The sequence below is a fragment of the Carcharhinus amblyrhynchos genome, chromosome 8 (genome assembly GCF_965287045.1).
Source record: "Carcharhinus amblyrhynchos chromosome 8, sCarAmb.v2.hapA, whole genome shotgun sequence".
Classification (NCBI taxonomy): Eukaryota; Metazoa; Chordata; class Chondrichthyes; order Carcharhiniformes; family Carcharhinidae; genus Carcharhinus; species Carcharhinus amblyrhynchos.
In genome coordinates, this window is record NC_137331.1 from 11,931,532 (window position 1) to 11,948,486 (window position 16,955).

General features: G+C 41.2%; 1 protein-coding gene across 8 annotated transcripts in view; it reads left to right on the top strand.

Moving 5' to 3' along the window:
* The window catches only part of LOC145346443 (cAMP-regulated phosphoprotein 21-like), a 374,167-nt gene that overhangs the window by 157,621 nt on the left and 199,591 nt on the right, over window positions 1-16,955 (top strand). For all 8 annotated transcript variants that reach the window (XM_080193684.1, XM_080193683.1, XM_080193682.1 and 5 more), the window contains one exon: window positions 322-487. The gene's annotated coding sequence lies outside the window, so the exon portion shown is untranslated. The remainder of the gene's footprint in view (window positions 1-321; window positions 488-16,955) is intronic.

Genomic DNA, 16,955 nt, shown 5'->3' on the forward strand with positions numbered 1-16,955 from the left:
TGGATAAGCAGTCAGGTTCGTGAGCAATTCCTGTTGGGTTTATCTGAAACAGTACAGAGGGCCTGAATGAAAGCAGAACACAACTAGATATGCGTAATTGTCAAGTGTAAAATAATTGTTAATTTTAGCTCTTTGCGTAGGAGCTGTTCTGATTGAACAGCCGTTTCTTGCCTTTATTAGAGAAGCAGCAAGCGGTTTGAGACAGGTGAAGCTAATTCAAACTGTGAAGCAGATTTGCTTCAAGCAGGTCATTAGTGCAGGAAATCTGCCTCCACTCAAGACTTTTGTTAACCCTTCTATTATTTTCATCATTTCTTTCAGGTTAACGATGGTCCATCAAATCCTCTTTGGGAACAGCATGGAGGTTGTCATTTTGGACTGTTGATAAGGACATGGGACTCACTTTGTCATTGATCAGTCGTGTTGATTTCAACAGTGAACAGCATCAGATAGAAAGCATCAACATATCAGAAACCGTGTGTCGAAGGTAACTTTCATTTCCAAATTGTGAATGTAAAATCTTACTAAGTTTGCGGAAATGCTCATTTTAATTTGGTGAATGGAAGCAAAAAGATTTGATGGCATAATTTGAATTTAGATTATTAAATTCTAATAATCCATTAGACTTGGATTATTGTATAAATTTCATTGATACACAAGCATAAACCATTGGATAGTGCTTCATCAATTCACCGACCTATATACAACAGGAATGATTTGCAGAGCATGGGATTTTTCGAAAAAAGGCAGTCATCTCTGGGAAAGGTTACTGGGAATTTAGTCTTGTGTGAATAAATTGACCTTTAATCTTTTTACTTACGTCAATAGCAGTTTTCATTATTATAAAATGTCATTTATGTAAAATAAACTTTTAGGATGGTGGTGGGATGTGTATGTGAGCATGTTTATGTATTTAAATCTTTTAATTCTCACATTTGAGCAATTTTCATTTTAAAAAGTTATTAAATTGTTAAACTGCTGCATATTATTCTATGCAAATGAACAGATGAATATATATAGAGCAAAAAATATGATGCATTGTTTATTCGCATTTACACTGACAAATACATTTTTTGTTTACATAGTAACTGCACAATATGAATTGTACCTTGATTTTTTTAACCTGATGTACCTTCAGTAGTATTAATTATTCCTCATGTTCAAACCTCAATATGTTGCTATGTACATGGTCATTGGCCAGCATTACTGTAGAATGATATTAAAAAGCACTTATACCACTAACATTTAAAACACTCAAGACTATCTTTATATTGAGCACCTAAAGTGGATGGCTTTCTAGTGACTTGATTTACTTGTTAACTTTTTTTTTAAACATTCTGTAAAAGTGACAATTTATCTTTTAAAATATAAAGATATAAAATGAATTGGTTTGGCGTACATATAGTATTTTATAATTTATTCAACCTCCCTGCATTAGGTGTGAGGACAGTTGCAGAAGGAGATATGTAATATGTACTGGTGGACCACACTATAGTATATATAACTTTTAACTGCAAGTTTTTATTTCCATTCAATGTTAAATGAATATAGATATTTAATTCATGTGGGATCCTGGAACTAACTGTTCCTCCTGGCTCTTTTGACTTATTATTGAATTGAGTTGAATTTGGAAGATGTAAAGTCTTTCAAGTACAAGGCATTATAGTCTACAATTAAGAGATTCTCAAGATGGCAGCCTTTCCCTGCTGTAAACGTGTAAGAACCAGCTCATCTTGCCTAAAAGTGAACATTTTTATACTTGTTAATTCCACATTGGAGTCTCTGCTTATCACATACATCATCTATCTCAAGTCCTTGTTCAGTTTTCTTCCTCATTACTTACATTCTATGGGTTTTATCTGTATTCTAGTTGACCATTTTCTGTTATTCACCAGATTCATTGCATTAAACTTTTTTTCTTCAATCGCATTTCAACATTGTTGTTGTAGCCCAAACTGCATTCATACAGCCTGAGAGGATGTCATTCAGGCCATCCTGTCTGTGATGGCTGTCTGAAAGTGCTATCCTGTGCTTTTCCTGTAACACTGCAAATTATTCCTTATCAAGTGTTTGGTTGAGTAAGAACAAAATAGCTGGCAATATACTCTACTAAATATTTCTGAAATTAAACATTTTCACATAATGAATCCATTAAAATAATTACAAATGACAATGAGTTGAACTTTGTACCCACACAATACTTTATGTTTGTCTGGTTTTTTTTTTAAAACAAGAACACAAAAGTATTTTGTCCACGAGTGAGTCAACACCTAAAGTTGTTAATTTGAAAATCATTATTGAATTATCAGAGAATTTTTCTTATTCAGTGTTCTTGGGTCTAGAAGCCTGTACATAAACAGGTGACAAAAGGTGATTCCATAAATGATGTTAATACTGAGATAGACAAGTGCTTGAGTTAGCACTTGAAGACCTTGTAGAATATGAACAAAGTAGGGATGTGGAACTAAACATGACTGCTTTTTTAGAGAGCAAAGGGTTAAAAGGGCCAAATGGCTTCCTTCTGTGTTCTATGTTTGTATAATTCTATGAAATATGGCCAGCAACTTGGCTCTAACCAATCCCTCTTTTCACAAACAGCACAATATTATGTGCCAAGTGCCTGCACATCCTGAGATCCAGATGCACCACCCTTATTCCATCATCAGCCACGTAAAGCCCCACATTGACTCCCACACACTTCAATGTGTATCTCCCAATAGCATTTAGCTGGGACTCCCATCTCCTGTTCACGGAGATGAGCTGAATTCCTGGCATTGAGGTCATCCATTGCTTCTGACAGAGGTGGGAAATGGCTTGAGTTTGTTTTGTCGAATTGTATATCTCAGGAAAGCAAGTGAATGAATCAAAAGAATTACAAAAGTGCAGCAAATCAAGTTAGGGCTCAACAAAAATCACCTTGTGTTCTTAGAGCAGAGTATCACTAACCAGTAGGAACCATGTATGTAAGAGCCTAACCCTTCCAAATCTATGAATATCACAATGTGCGATCAACTGATTACTGTGGTGGAATGTTACAGGGTTCCTTTGGATGCTCACCCTTAATGCTTGTTGGCACACTTCGTTTAGTCTCATGAGCAAAGTGTCCCCAATTAAGTAATTGAGAGCTGATTGCTTTCAGAAGATAAATGAGGAGAGTTAGAAGAACAAAATAAGATAATAAACATGCTTAATTTGCTCTGCCAGTGATGTCTCAGTCTGAGGCTGGCTCTGACAACATTAGTTTCAATAAGATATACGTTTTAAATTGCTGACACACTCGGAGCAGTGGAGCAGCAGTTCTGCTAACACCCAGCAAACCCAGAAGTAGGGGTAAAGTTGTCTTGGTCCCATGGCCATAGATAACCTGAGGACCACCACATTCAGCAAGGGTGGGGCCTTCATGAATAACTTCAACCAGTACGGAAATGGAACCCACGCCATTGGCATCACTCTGGTCACAAACCAGTCATCCAGCCAACTGAGTTAGAGTAACCCCCCGCAGAAGTAAGCGTAGCGCATCTGTCAATGTTCTTTTTATAACACAATCACTGCATTACCAGATTAGCTCCAAGTTTCTTATTTGAGGGAGTGAGCGTGATGGCAACCTGCACAAGTTGAAATTTAAAGGGAAGCTTCAAACATGAAATTTGATGGACTTTGGGAGGAGCAGAGGGAAAGAAGCTGATAGAGTGCACTCCACATGTTCAAAGCTCATGCCTTGATTTAGTCATGCCTTCCTGGGTGTTATGTTCAGGGCCCTTAGGACCTCCTGGATGATGTTCTTTGCTCCAGATAGGAGGAAGAAACCTGCTAATGAAACAAAATGTGTTGCTAGAAGTTGCCCATAATTAACAGAATGTAGTGCTATGCCCTTGGCTTCAATGCTGAGCATGTTTTAACGTGCTAAACAGGATGCGAGAGGTCAGTACAGTGATATGTCCATCTAAATTCTGATGTGATTACATAGTGCAATGGTTAGCACTGCTGCTTCACAGCTCCAGGGTCCTGGGTTCAATTCCCAGCTCAGGTCACTGTCTGTGTGGAGTTTGCACATTCTCCTCATGTCTGTGTGGGTTTCCTCCCACAGTCCAAAGATGTGCAGGTTAGGTTGATTGGCCATGCCAAGAAACTGCCCCTTAGTGTCCAGGGATGTGTAGGTTAGAGGGATTAGTGGGTATAGTATGGGGGTAGGACTTGGGTGGGATTGTGTCCGGTGCAGACTTGATGGGCTGAAGGGCCTCTTTCTGCACTGTAGGGTTCTATGATTCTTAAAAAAAAAACCAGACCCCAACTCTGCTTTCTCAAGCTTACCCCTGTACCTCACTGTTCATACCAACTTACCTTGTAGATGCACCCATCTCTCTGTCCATGCACTTCCTCACATCCCCTTCCTCCACAACTGATGTTCACCTTCATATTTATGTAATATCATGTCTCTTTCTTGTATCACCTTCAATAAATGCTACCTATCTTTCTATCGATTTTAACAGTCCATCTACAGAACTCTCCTATCCTCCTTGTGGGAGGAGAGTACAGAACAAAGGAAAAGTAGTGAACCTCCAGCCATCTTTAAGTGAACACTTGCAGGTTTCAAGGCTCTGAACATCAGTTGAACCTCAGGTGAGCCTGGCTGGTGGAGATGGAAAGATAGGGATGTCCCAACCACCTGGTGACAAAATTAAGTATCAGACAGCCACATGGCATTCAACACTCACTCACACTGACATGATGTCTACAGCACGTATAATATTATGTACGCAGCGATCATTTAGAATATTCTTAGTTTTATTCATGCCTTTGATCTCACAAGCATCGTGGGGAAGGTGGGTTACGAGGATGATAGCTTCCCAGAGGAGATCACTCCTCCTGAGGTTACACCATCACAAGACTCATACACACCATACACCAACATCAGATACTCAGATTTTGGTGGGACGCGTAAGACAGATGCTCATGCACATAGCAAATAAGTGAAAGAAGACGATGGGGCAGGGATAGCTGTGAAGGGTCTGGGGCTAAGGCCTCAGAACATTGCAAGCTCTACTCAACAGCTGCCAATGCAGTACACTGGTGGGCTGCAGGGTGTATCCTGGCAGAAAGGAATTGGACAAGTCCCTTTCAGAAATAAGTGGCATGATGTGACACACCTTTGGAGATGCTGCCTTTGTCTATGGAAAGAATGACTAACTGTACAAAGCATCAAATATGTTAGTCACATGAATGTCTGCAGGATTTTATCAATGGTTTGCTAACTATGAATGCTACCCTAGCCCCCACCATTCCCCGCCTCACCTATCTGCAGCAAAGTGGGCTTCAGCCCATTGCTAGCTGTGAAGAGCAACCGGGCCATGAGAGGGATGATGGTGAATGGGGTAGTGGAATTGAGGATTTGACTCAAAGCACCCCTGCTTCTCACGCATTATGATGCCTTCTCCCCCCGTCAGTACCCCACTTCCTGCCTCATATCCTTTGGCTGAGTCTGTCTCTGCATGGTTACAGGTGAAGCAAACTTTGGTGGGCCCCTCACAGGCTCCAAAACCGAAGGGATGTAGGCCAAGAACTTCTCAGCAGTCAAAGCAGGGATTTACCAGCCTGCCTGTGCCCCTGCTGAAAAAACAGTGGCTGTGCCACAAAGGTTCTAGGAAGGGGAAGAGTAGAGATTTGTCGTTTACTTAAAAAGGTGCACATAGGTTTGCTGTACAATGTTAGAGCGGTAAGTTTTGTTTCATTTTTCAGCTGCATACATATCATTGATGTGTGCTCCTTTCCACTCTTCTCCCAGTTTTATTGCTGCCTGCAGTGGCCTTTTCACCTCTGCTGAAAGGTCAAGCATGAGTTGAAGCCAAGCTGTGGGCTGCTATGAAAGGGTTACTCACTTGTTTGTGTGGGGGGTGCGGCGGTGGATAGATGAGGGAAAATATTTTTTTTGCAGGTGACTGTGAGAGCCACTGTTGGATTGTGGAACCTACATGGATTTCAGAACAGTGAGCGCGTACCTGGCAGGAATGTGCTGCTACTACACTGGCCAAACCGTGTTCTCCTCAGACAGTTCTGAGGAGTGTCTGTGCTTTCTCCCTCCTGCAGGTCCGTAAACTGCTGCTGTGCAATGTGAGTCATTCAGGTGTGTGGTGAAGGATGCTTCCAGATCTGTACAGGCACCTGTAGCATATCTTCAGCACCCTGATGGCTTTCTCAATAAGACATAATTGATATATAGAAACATAGAAAATCTACAGCACAATACAGGCCCTTTGACCCACAAAATTGTACCGACCATGTCCCTATCTTAGAGGGTTATAGGTAAGCCTAGTAATCTCTCTTATTAAGTTCCATATACTTATCTAAAAGTCTCAAAGACCCTATCGAATCCACCTCCAGCACCGTTGCTGGCAGGCCATTCCACACACCCACCACTCAGTGAAAAACTTATCCCTGACATCTCCTCTGTACCTACTCCCCAGCACCCTAAACCCGTGTCCTCTCGTAGCGACCATTTCAGCCCTGGGAAAAAGCCTCTGACTATCCACTTGATCAATACCTCTTAACATCTCATACACTTCTATCAGGTCACCCCTCATCCTCCGTGTCTCCGAGGACAAAAGGCCGAGCTCCCTCAACCTATCCTCATAAGTCATGCTCCCCAATCCAGGCAACATCTTTGTAAATCTCCTCTGCGCCCTTTCTATGGCTTCCACATCCTTCCTGTAATGAGGCAGCCAGAACTGAGCACAATACTCCAGGTGGGGTCTGACCAGGATCCTATATAGTTGCAACATTATCTCTTGATTCCTAAACTCAGTTCCTTGATTGATGAAGGCCAGTACACCATACGCCTTCTTAACCACAGCTTCAACCTGTGTAGCTGCTTTGAGCATCCTATGAACTCGGACTCCAAGATCCTTCTGATCTTCCACACTGCCAAGAGTCCTACCATTAATATTATATTCTACCAACCTATTTGACCTGCCAAAATGAACCACTTCACACTTATCTAGGTTGAACTCCATCTGCCACTTCGCCCAATCTTGTATCCTATCAATGTCTCGCTGCAACTTCTGACACCCCTCCACACTATCCACAACACCTCCAACCTTTGTCATCAGCAAACTTACCAATGCATCCCTCCACTTCCTCATCCAGGTCATTTATAAAAATCATAAAAGAATAAGGGTGCCAGAACATATCCCTGGGGCACACCACTGGTGACTGACCTCCATGCAGAATATGACCCATCTATAACCATTCTTTGCCTTTGCAAGCCAGTTCTGGATCCACAAAGCAATGTCCCTTTGGACCCTATGCCCCCTCACTTTCTCAATAAGCCTCACATGGGACACCTTATCAAATGCCTTGCTGAAGTCCATACATACTACATCTGCTGCTCTTCCTTCAATGTGTTTAGTCACATCTTCAAAAAATTCCATCACACTTGTAAGGCATGATCTGCCTTTGACAAAGCCATGCTGACTATTCTTAATCATATTATACCTTTCCAAATGTTCATAAATCCTGCCTCAGGATTTTCTCCAATGTACCAACCACTGAGGTTAGACTCACTGGTCTACAATTTCCAGGGCTATCTCTACTCCCTTTCTTGAATAAAGGAACAACACCTGCAATCCTCTGGAACCTCTCCCATCTCCATTGATGATGCAAAGATCATTGCCAGAGGTTCAGCGATCTCCTCCCTCACCTCCCACAGTAACCTGGGGTACATCCCATCTGGTCCTGGCGACTTATCTAACTTGATGCTTTTTAAAAGCTCCAACACATCCTCTTTCTTAATATCTACATGTTCAAGTTTTTCAGTCTGCACTACAACCATCAAGATCCTCTTCCATAGTGAATACTGAAATAAAATATTCATTAAGTACATCTGCTATTTCTTCTGGTTCCATACAAACTTCCCCACTGTCACACTCGATAGGTCCTATTCTTTCACGTCTTACCCTCTTGCTTTTCACATACTTGTAGAATGCCTTGGGGTTTTCCTTAATCCTGCCTGCCAAGGCCTTCTCATGAACTGTTCTGGCTCTCCTAATTTCCTTCTTAAGATCCTTCCTATTAGCTTTATACACTTCTAGATCTCTAACATTACCTAGCTCTCTGAACCTTTTGTAAGCTTTTCTTTTCTTCTTGACTCGATTTATTACAGCCTTTGTACACCACAGTTCCTGTAACCTACCATAACTTCCCTGTATCATGGAGCGTTGCTATGCAGAACTCCAGGCAAATATTCCCTGAAAATTTGGCACATTTCTTCTGTACATTTCCCTGAAAGAACCTCTTTCCAATTTAAGCCTCCAATTTCCTGCCCGATAGCCTCATAATTCCCCTTACTCCAATTAAACACTTTTCTAACTTTCATATGGCTTTCATTTTATCATGAGATAGTAGCACAATGGTGCCATTATTGGCTAGTAATCCTGAGGCCCAGACTAGTCACTTGAGTTCAAATCCCATCAAATCAACTAAATAAACATGGAGAAAATCTCAGTAATGATGATCATGAAATTACCTGATTGTTGTAAAAACCCATCTGGCTCATGACTGTCCCTTCCCATGAAAGAGAATCTTCATTCTTACCCAGTCTGATCTACATGTGACTCCAGACTTACAGCAGTAAGCTTGACCCCTAACGACTCTGAATTGTATCTCAGTTCTATCAAACCACTACACAAAAGTCAAATAAGAATAAAACCAGAATTTACCACGTGGCATCAGCCTAGGCATTGGATACAACAAAGGCACATCCTGCTCAGTCACTCTGCTAAGACAGTCACTAACATGCTAAAGCTGAGACAGGGCAAAGTCCAGTGAAGTTCCAGAGGTGGAAGTAGGCAACTAGTGCAAACATGCATCAGGGCAGGAGTTCAAAGAGTTGACAGTGAGCTAGAGCTGGGTATCTCACTACTTGTTTTCAATCTGTTCATACAGTGTGAGTGGCAACGACCAGGCCAATTAGTCCATCTCTAACTGACCTTCTTGAGCTGCTGGTCAATGGGATTTCCCACTAACTGCACGCCATGCCGCTGGGAAACATGTGCTGAGAGTGCACCATCAATGGGACCAGAAGATCCCATCTGCGTGAACAGCCAGAGAATTCTGGCCAAGCTTTCTTTTGCTCTTCAAACAGCTTGCAGTTAGCCGATTATTTAATCTCAGCCAGATAGAAGATTGAAAATGCCATTCTGTTTAGCACATAACTCCTAACAAGCTCATTAAGAGTTTGTTAATTGGCAGCAAGCAGGTTTCCTGTTCCCTTACTCCTGCAAGGACTTTTAGAAATTACAAAGTTTCCCTGGAGCAGTGGCTCTCCAGAAATACCACTTTCAAAGCACACAGTCCTGTATAACTACCCCCACTGGCATTGAAAATCCCGCCCCAATAATATGCTGATCGTAGCCTTAAATATGTTCAGTGATGAAGCATGCACAACACACTAGGGTAGACCATTCAGTAGCTCACAAGCCTTCAGAAGGCTTGAACCAGGGACAGTCTCAAAATAGGAGGTAGGCCTTTTCGGACTAAGATCAGGAGGAATTCCTTCACAATGGGTTGGTCATTCACTGGAAATCTCTACAGCAGAGGGTAGTGGAGACTCAGTGATTGAGCACGTTCAAAGCAGAGATTGTTAGATATTCAGATACCATTGACATCAAGAGATAGTGTGGAAAGCTGGAGTTCAGATAAAAAGCAGCCATGATCTGGTTGAATAATGGAGCAGGCTTAAGGGGCCATATGGTCTGTTCCTGTTCTGATTTTCCTTTGAGTGAAGAAATTTCTTCTCAACTCAGTCCTAAATAATCAACCCCTTATCCTGAAATTGTGCCCCCATGTTAGGGTGCAGAGACAACCTCTTGGTATCTCTAACATGTTCAGCCTCTTTAGAATATTGTATCTTTCAATGAGATCACCTCTCACTCTTCCAAACTCTGATTGACTGAGTAAGTTGGGCCTCTCGTTATCAGACAACCCCCTCATCCCAGGGACCACTATAGTGAATATTTTGTTGCATTGCCTAAGGATACTGATGAAAGTTTGGGTTTTCTATTAAATTTCATGGAAGAAATTTACAAAAATCTAATAGATGCCTACAAGGCTTGGTCAGAATTTGATAAAGTTTGAAAGATGGCCAGTCATTCCATAGAGGAATATATCTTGCACTTTAATAGACTGTATGAAACATTGAAGAAATTCAATCTGGTGATTCAGTGCTTGGATTTAAATTGCTGGATTGTGCTAAGGTGTCACTTATGGGCTGGCTCTTGTTCTTAACTGGCACTCGGTTCTTAGAATTCATACTCCTTCAAATCAAATGCTTGCTGTTTTAATAAGATTTCTGGGAAGCAGTCATTTCCAGTAGCTTTGATTGTACAAATGGGACATTGTGTTGTCACAGAGGATGGGGGACTAATGCTTGTGACCTTTTGAGATTGTTCACGTGTAGAATGCAGTACAACGGAAGAGTTACAGACAAAAAAAAAACTGAAATTGAAGGCATTTTTTAAAGCAGACCTGGCAGAAGACAGTATTGGAGTAGCACTAATAGATGAATGAATCTCAGGAATGACCAGGGAACAATTAGCAGGTGCTGCAGATCTGATTCAAAACGTCATTATGCAATGAACTGCCCAAAGTAGAAGAGCAGGGTTTCCATAGTGATGCGTGACATGATTTCATAAAGTTGAATATGATGGTAATGATCAGACTGAGGGAGTTGTACTAATCACAAGAAGATTTTGACCCAGTGTAGTCTCCAGTGAGATACTGTTACTGCCTGGCAAACCCCCCCCACGAAAAGGACATGGAATGAGATAAAGCAATTTCTTTTGGGGAGTTAGTAGTAGATTTACAGTTTACCAAATCAGACCTTCCCACTCTTTGAGAGTCAGTCTTCCGTTGACATGAGATGTTAATGCAGTAGTAGCCACAGACTTAAAAAGGTGTGACACAAAGGCAAAAACATTTTCATTTCACGTGCAGTTGATTGGCATGGCCTGGATGTGGAGCACACAGATGGATACTCATGAAAAATCTCCTCCCAGATGGGACTGACAAGGATAAAGTCAGAATATTAGCTCAATACTTTGGAGAGGGACTTGGAGATCAAGATGTTAAAGCGGACTCTCACACAGCAGGAAAAGTAATTCTGAAAATCTTCTTGGCTCTGTCAACCACATTCATGGGAATGTCACTCCATCAGTATAAAAAGCACATTTTTGCTTTGCAAGAATGACACTGAGGGAAGTGATTTTGAAACTGCTTAAAAAGGCAAACGATGTAGAAGGGAAGTTCTGAAAATTAAACAAATGAATGTTTCCTTGAGAGTATGGTATTTCTCAGTTAAGAAGCCTCACAACACCAGATTAAAGTCCAAACAGTTTATTTGATAGTAATCCCACAAGCTTTCAGAAATGGTGTTCCTTCATCAGGTGTGTGGAAGGTTCTCACACACTTCCTTCCACACACCTGCCGAAGGAACAGTGTTTCCGAAAGCTTGTGGGTTTACTATCAAATAAACCTGTTGGACTTTAACCTGGTGTTGCAAGACTTCTTACTGTGTTTACTCCAGTCCAAAGCCAGCATCTCTACATAATTCCTCAGTTAAGCCAGTCTTGCTGAAAATAGGTTGCACTCAACTGTAAATGATTTCAGCAATGTTCAGCTGGTATTATAATGGGAAAACTCAAGCATTTTTCTGATGCATATGGATGATTTTTTAAATGGGGAGATTTTTGTGAAATTTGAGCAATATGTTGTAAATGAGGTCAAAATGGAATTTAGAATTGAAAGTCAGGCCTTAGGGATCTTTACATATATAGGCTTAGACATTAAACAAAATAAGTTGGGAATACTCGTGAATCAACTATCTTATTTAGAAAATGTTACCGATGTCCCAATAAATTATGTTAGGTTCCCATTGGAAGATCTTATACCCAACACAGCAATAGAGCATTTAAGAAGTTTGATTGGACAGTTTAATTGGCTTAGCACTCAGAATAAGTACTATGGTGAAACACTACTACTGAGGATGTTTTAAGGGCAAACAAAACATTTTTTAAAAATGTGGAGGAATGAACACTCAAGTTTCCAAACTTGGAGAACCCAAAGGACATGAAATTAGTTCTTTTTACTAATGTTTCTTGTGTTAACCTTCAGGATTGGTATTTAAGTATAGCTGGTTTTCTAAGTCTTCTTGGTGGTGAAAATGGAGAATGTTATCCCTTGGCATAGGAACTGTAGTATTTAATTATTTTGTGATTGATTGTATGCATCCTATCAATGTTCACTGTACTTGATTGGTTAAGGCTGGGTGTGTGTCATGGTTGTATAGCACAGGAACAGGCCTTTCTAAAGTTGCAGAAAGAGCTGATTCGATTTATGATTGTTACATGTATTAGTATACTGTGAAAAATATTGTTTCTTGCACGCTCTACAGACAAAGCATACCAAAAAGACAGTGCAGAATGTAATGTTACAGTCACAGCTAAGGCGAAGAGAAAGATTAACTCAATACAGGGTAGGTCCATTCAAAAGTCTGATGGCAGCAGGGAAGAAGCTGTTCTTGAGTCTGTAGGTGCGTGACCTCAGACTTTTGTATCTTTTTCCCAGCAGAAGAAGGTGGAAGAGAGCATGTCTGGGGTGCATGGGGTCCTTGATTATGCTAGCTGCTTTTCTGAGGCAGCGGGAAGTGTAGACAGAATCAATAGTGTCTAATTTGTGTAAAAACTGGAGTAAAACCCACTGATCATTTTATGGGAGTTTTAAAATGAATCTGTGCATCACATAGTGCATTAGCATGAATCCCTTTGAAAGTCAGTGAGTAGGGCCTATTCCTGCTGGAGAGGGTGGCAGCACAGCACTGAGTGGGCTACTGTGTGCGCTGATCTGTCATAGTGAAGCTCTGCACATGCGCAGCATCCCCACACTGCCAGACTCCTGATCATTGGCCAGCCTTGAACCCTTCCCCTGGCATCCAGCCTGCCTCAATGTCCACCCGCACCCCCCCAACCCCAATCTTCCGATTTTATGCCCCCTCACCCCGATGGCCAGCCCTGACTGCTAGTCTCCCTCCCTTTGTTACTTAGTTCAAATGCAGAGTTGCAGGGGGACCCACCACTCCCATATTTCACCCCCATCAGGTTCTGCCCCATGGCACTGCCTGATGCCCCTGGGCATTGGCACTTTGCCCATTGCCAGAGGGCCTGGGGGGGGGGGGGGGGGGGGGGGCTAGCACTGACAAGGTGGCAATGCCCAGGAGGTTGGGGAGAGATGCGAGTGGGCCCATAGATTTCAGTCCTGGGCCCATTAATGGGACTTAAAATTGTATGGAAATTAGAAACACTGGCTTTTATAGAAACAAACAATAGATTTGGGGTTTTACTTATCAAACGATTTGGGGACGTTCTGTACCACGTACGTTCTGAGTTTATCCATTCAATGTTAGATAGGTAATTATTCTCTGTGGAATAACATACATGTGACAGAAAAAATGTTAAGGATTGACTTTACTAGTGTGATAGAGATGCTAGAAAAAAGTAACAAAGTCCCCAAAATGAAATGAGTTAATACAATTGTTGGATTGTAATATAAAAAGGAATGCTTACACAAAGGGACTGCTGGGGGATCTAGACCAGGAGTGACTGTCTAATGATGTAATGTACAGAAAATGTAAAATCCCTTTTCTCTTTCTCTTTGATTTGTTTTGAAATATTGCTCAAAGTATTTGTTATAAAGATTTGTTTAAAGGATAAGTGAGGAATCTGTTAACTGTATGTTACTTGTACTAGGTTAAGGATGTACAATTTGAGGCCATGAGTTAATTAAGTAGCTTGAGCATATATAAAGAGACTTCTGGGAGACTGGGTGTTGGTTAAGAAGGAGGCAGACATTTGTAATGTTGCAGTCCAGTGTTAAATAAAAGATTGACAATTGGTTTCCTACTTCATGAAAATTCTCTCAGTTCTGATAAGGTTTGTAAATTGAACATGTCATTCCACCATCAAAGGAAGATGAGGCAGGGAATCTGGGGAATTAGGAAATCTGATTTTGGGAAATTAGTAGTATTTAAGAATAAAGTGACTGAACACCTTGAACATTTTCAGCATGATTATTAACAGGTAGGTCATACCTGTTGATTATGATTGCAATTCTTGAAGAGGTAACTGAAGTAATGGACTGGAGAATGTCAATGGATGTTAATTACATTGACTTCCAAATGACATTTGATTAAGCCCCTCAAAACTTCTGATGTTGAGTCTCATGGAATTGAAGACAACTTGTTCACCTGGTTAGGCAACTGGATGAATGGCAGGAAACAGGCACCTAAATAAATAATGCCAGAAAGATGAATGGAGTCTTGCCAAGATCTCTGATGAGGCTCCTGAATTATTCATTGTATTTAACAATGAATTTACTAATGGGATAGAAAGCAACACATCTAATTTTTCTGATATCACAAAGATAGGTAACATTGTAAGCAGTGTAGATGGAATTGTATAATTACACAAGTGTATTGAAAGATTAAATGAATGGCAGAGCAGTGGCAAATAAATTCAATATAAGCAAATATTTGGATCTAAAGTGGATACAACATAAGTTTTAAATGCCTAGAATTTAGAAATAGTGGAGATCTGCAGATTTTTGAAAATCTATAAGCTTGAGATTATCCAAAATTCTGCTGTCCATGTCCTTCACTCAATTTTGAAAGTCTCACCCATGTTTTAAAATTTTGCCAATATCTCTCACCTCCTTATCTCTCTAACCTCCCCATCTCTCTAATCTCCTCTAGCCCAGAAACAATGAGATATCTGTACTTGGGGCAGCACGGTGGCACTGTGGTTAGCACTGCTACCTCACAGCACCAGGGACCTGGGTTTGATTTCTGGCTTGGGTTATTGTCTTTGCGGAGTCTGCATGTTCTCCTTGTGCCTGTGTGGATTTCCTCTGGGTGCTCTGGTTTTCTCCCACAGTCTGAAAGATGTGGTTAGATGCATTGGCCATGCTAAATTCTCCATCAGTGTACACAAACAGGTGCCAGGGTGTGGTGACTAGGGAACTTTCACTAACTTCATTGCAGTGTTAACATGAAGCCTACTTGAGACGCTAATAAATAAACTTTAACTTCTAATTGCAGCCTCCTCAGCATTCCCTAATTTAATTGCTCTATCATTACGGTTGCTGTGCCTGCAGCTCATTCCTGGAACCTTTCTGCCCCTTTTACCACTCCTTAAAGCCTATTCTTGGCCAAAGCTTTGGTCATCAGCCCTAATATTTCTTTAGGTGGCTCAGTATAACTTTTTGCTTTATAAAACTCCTGTGGGAATGCTTGGAGACCTTTCATTACATTAAGGGAACAATGTTAATACAAGTTTCTGTTTATATCTAAAACATGCTTATCTGATAAAGATGGAAGTATATTTGCCCCTTTATTTACTTCATTTCTTCATATACCTTCATTGGCTGTCAAGTGCTTTGGGGGGTGTCCTGTCAGACATGAAAGGCACTTTATAAATGCAGTTTTCTTTCTTTGTGCTTTCAAGTTTGTATCTGATCAATTTATTGGGAACATGGAGGCTTCTTTATTTGAAGATGAAATTATTTTGGGATAATGTTCAGCACAGACTGTGGGGAACATATCTAACTTCCATCGCCACTGCTTTAAGACTGCCCACAAATCACAGGATGACTACATCATATCCCGTGTAGTGACTGACGGTATTTTAAGCTATCATAACACATGAGGTAGCTTGGGGAATTTCCAAGTGTGTCTACGCTTTTAACTAATTGAGCCACCAGCTTGTATTCTACACTTGATTGCTACATTGAGCAGAATTTTATTGAACAGACCCACTCACAGCAGGAGGAGTGACAGCGGGTCAGGAACCTGTTAGCTTCAGCAGCATGCTTTGCCATCATGTCTGTTTAATTCAGCCACAGCACTAACAGCCTGGGTTCAAACAAGGACAGAATATAAAAGGTGATGAAAACCTGTCAATGAAAGGGTTTTTATTTAGAGGGAGCTTGGCAGAGTTCAGTAGAGCTGCATTCTACATTGCTGCCAAAGGCTAGGGTAAGGAGGAGATATGGGGAGTCTGCCTCTTTCCTCCTCTGAATCTTCCCTGGAGGTGATCCAGAAGTGTTCTTGTGCTTTCCTGTGGACAGGAGGAAGAGGACAGCTACACACCCAACAGGCATTGCTGATACTTGTGGGGGGGGGGGGGGGGGGGGGGGGGGGATGTTAGCTACAGGAATGTGGTCTCAAGGATAAATGGTTCCAATGTCACAAAACGTTAATTGACCTCATTAGGTTAGGAAAGGCGAGTGTATAGCATTTTGCATGTGCCAGATGCGAGTCTCTGACTTTTCCATTATTTTCCTGCAAACTAATCAGAACAACATTGTTCTTTGGACAACGCCACTCTTTCCTTTGTCTCCAGGCACCTCCTCAAATCTCCATCTGAACAGCCACCATTGACATTCAGCCTCATCTGAGTGCTGTCTCATGTTCATCAGTCACAGCCATCTTTCTGAAATACTGTCATTCATTCATCTGCACGCATTGTACTTCTCACACTCGTTGCTCTCCGCTTTCTCTCATTGCAAGTGAAGAGAGTGCCCAACTAAAAGGAGAGATAGAGAACTGAGGGTAGCTCTGCACACCCTGATCACACTGAAGGAGAATGTCTTGAGGATTAGAACCATTTGGCACCAAGTGACAGGGCGAGATAAATTTATGAGAGTCTTTTGAAGATGAAATGAGCACCTTAAATAAAAGTGGAAGTAGCATGTTTGGATTTTGGAAAGATTTAAAAAAGTGCCTTATTAAAAGATGCAAGATATGAGCTGATGGGGCAATACATTAATGTGGATAGGGGATTAGCTGACAAACAGAAAATTGAGAGGAGGGATAAAAGGGTCATTTTTATGTTGGCAAACTAAAACTAGTGGGA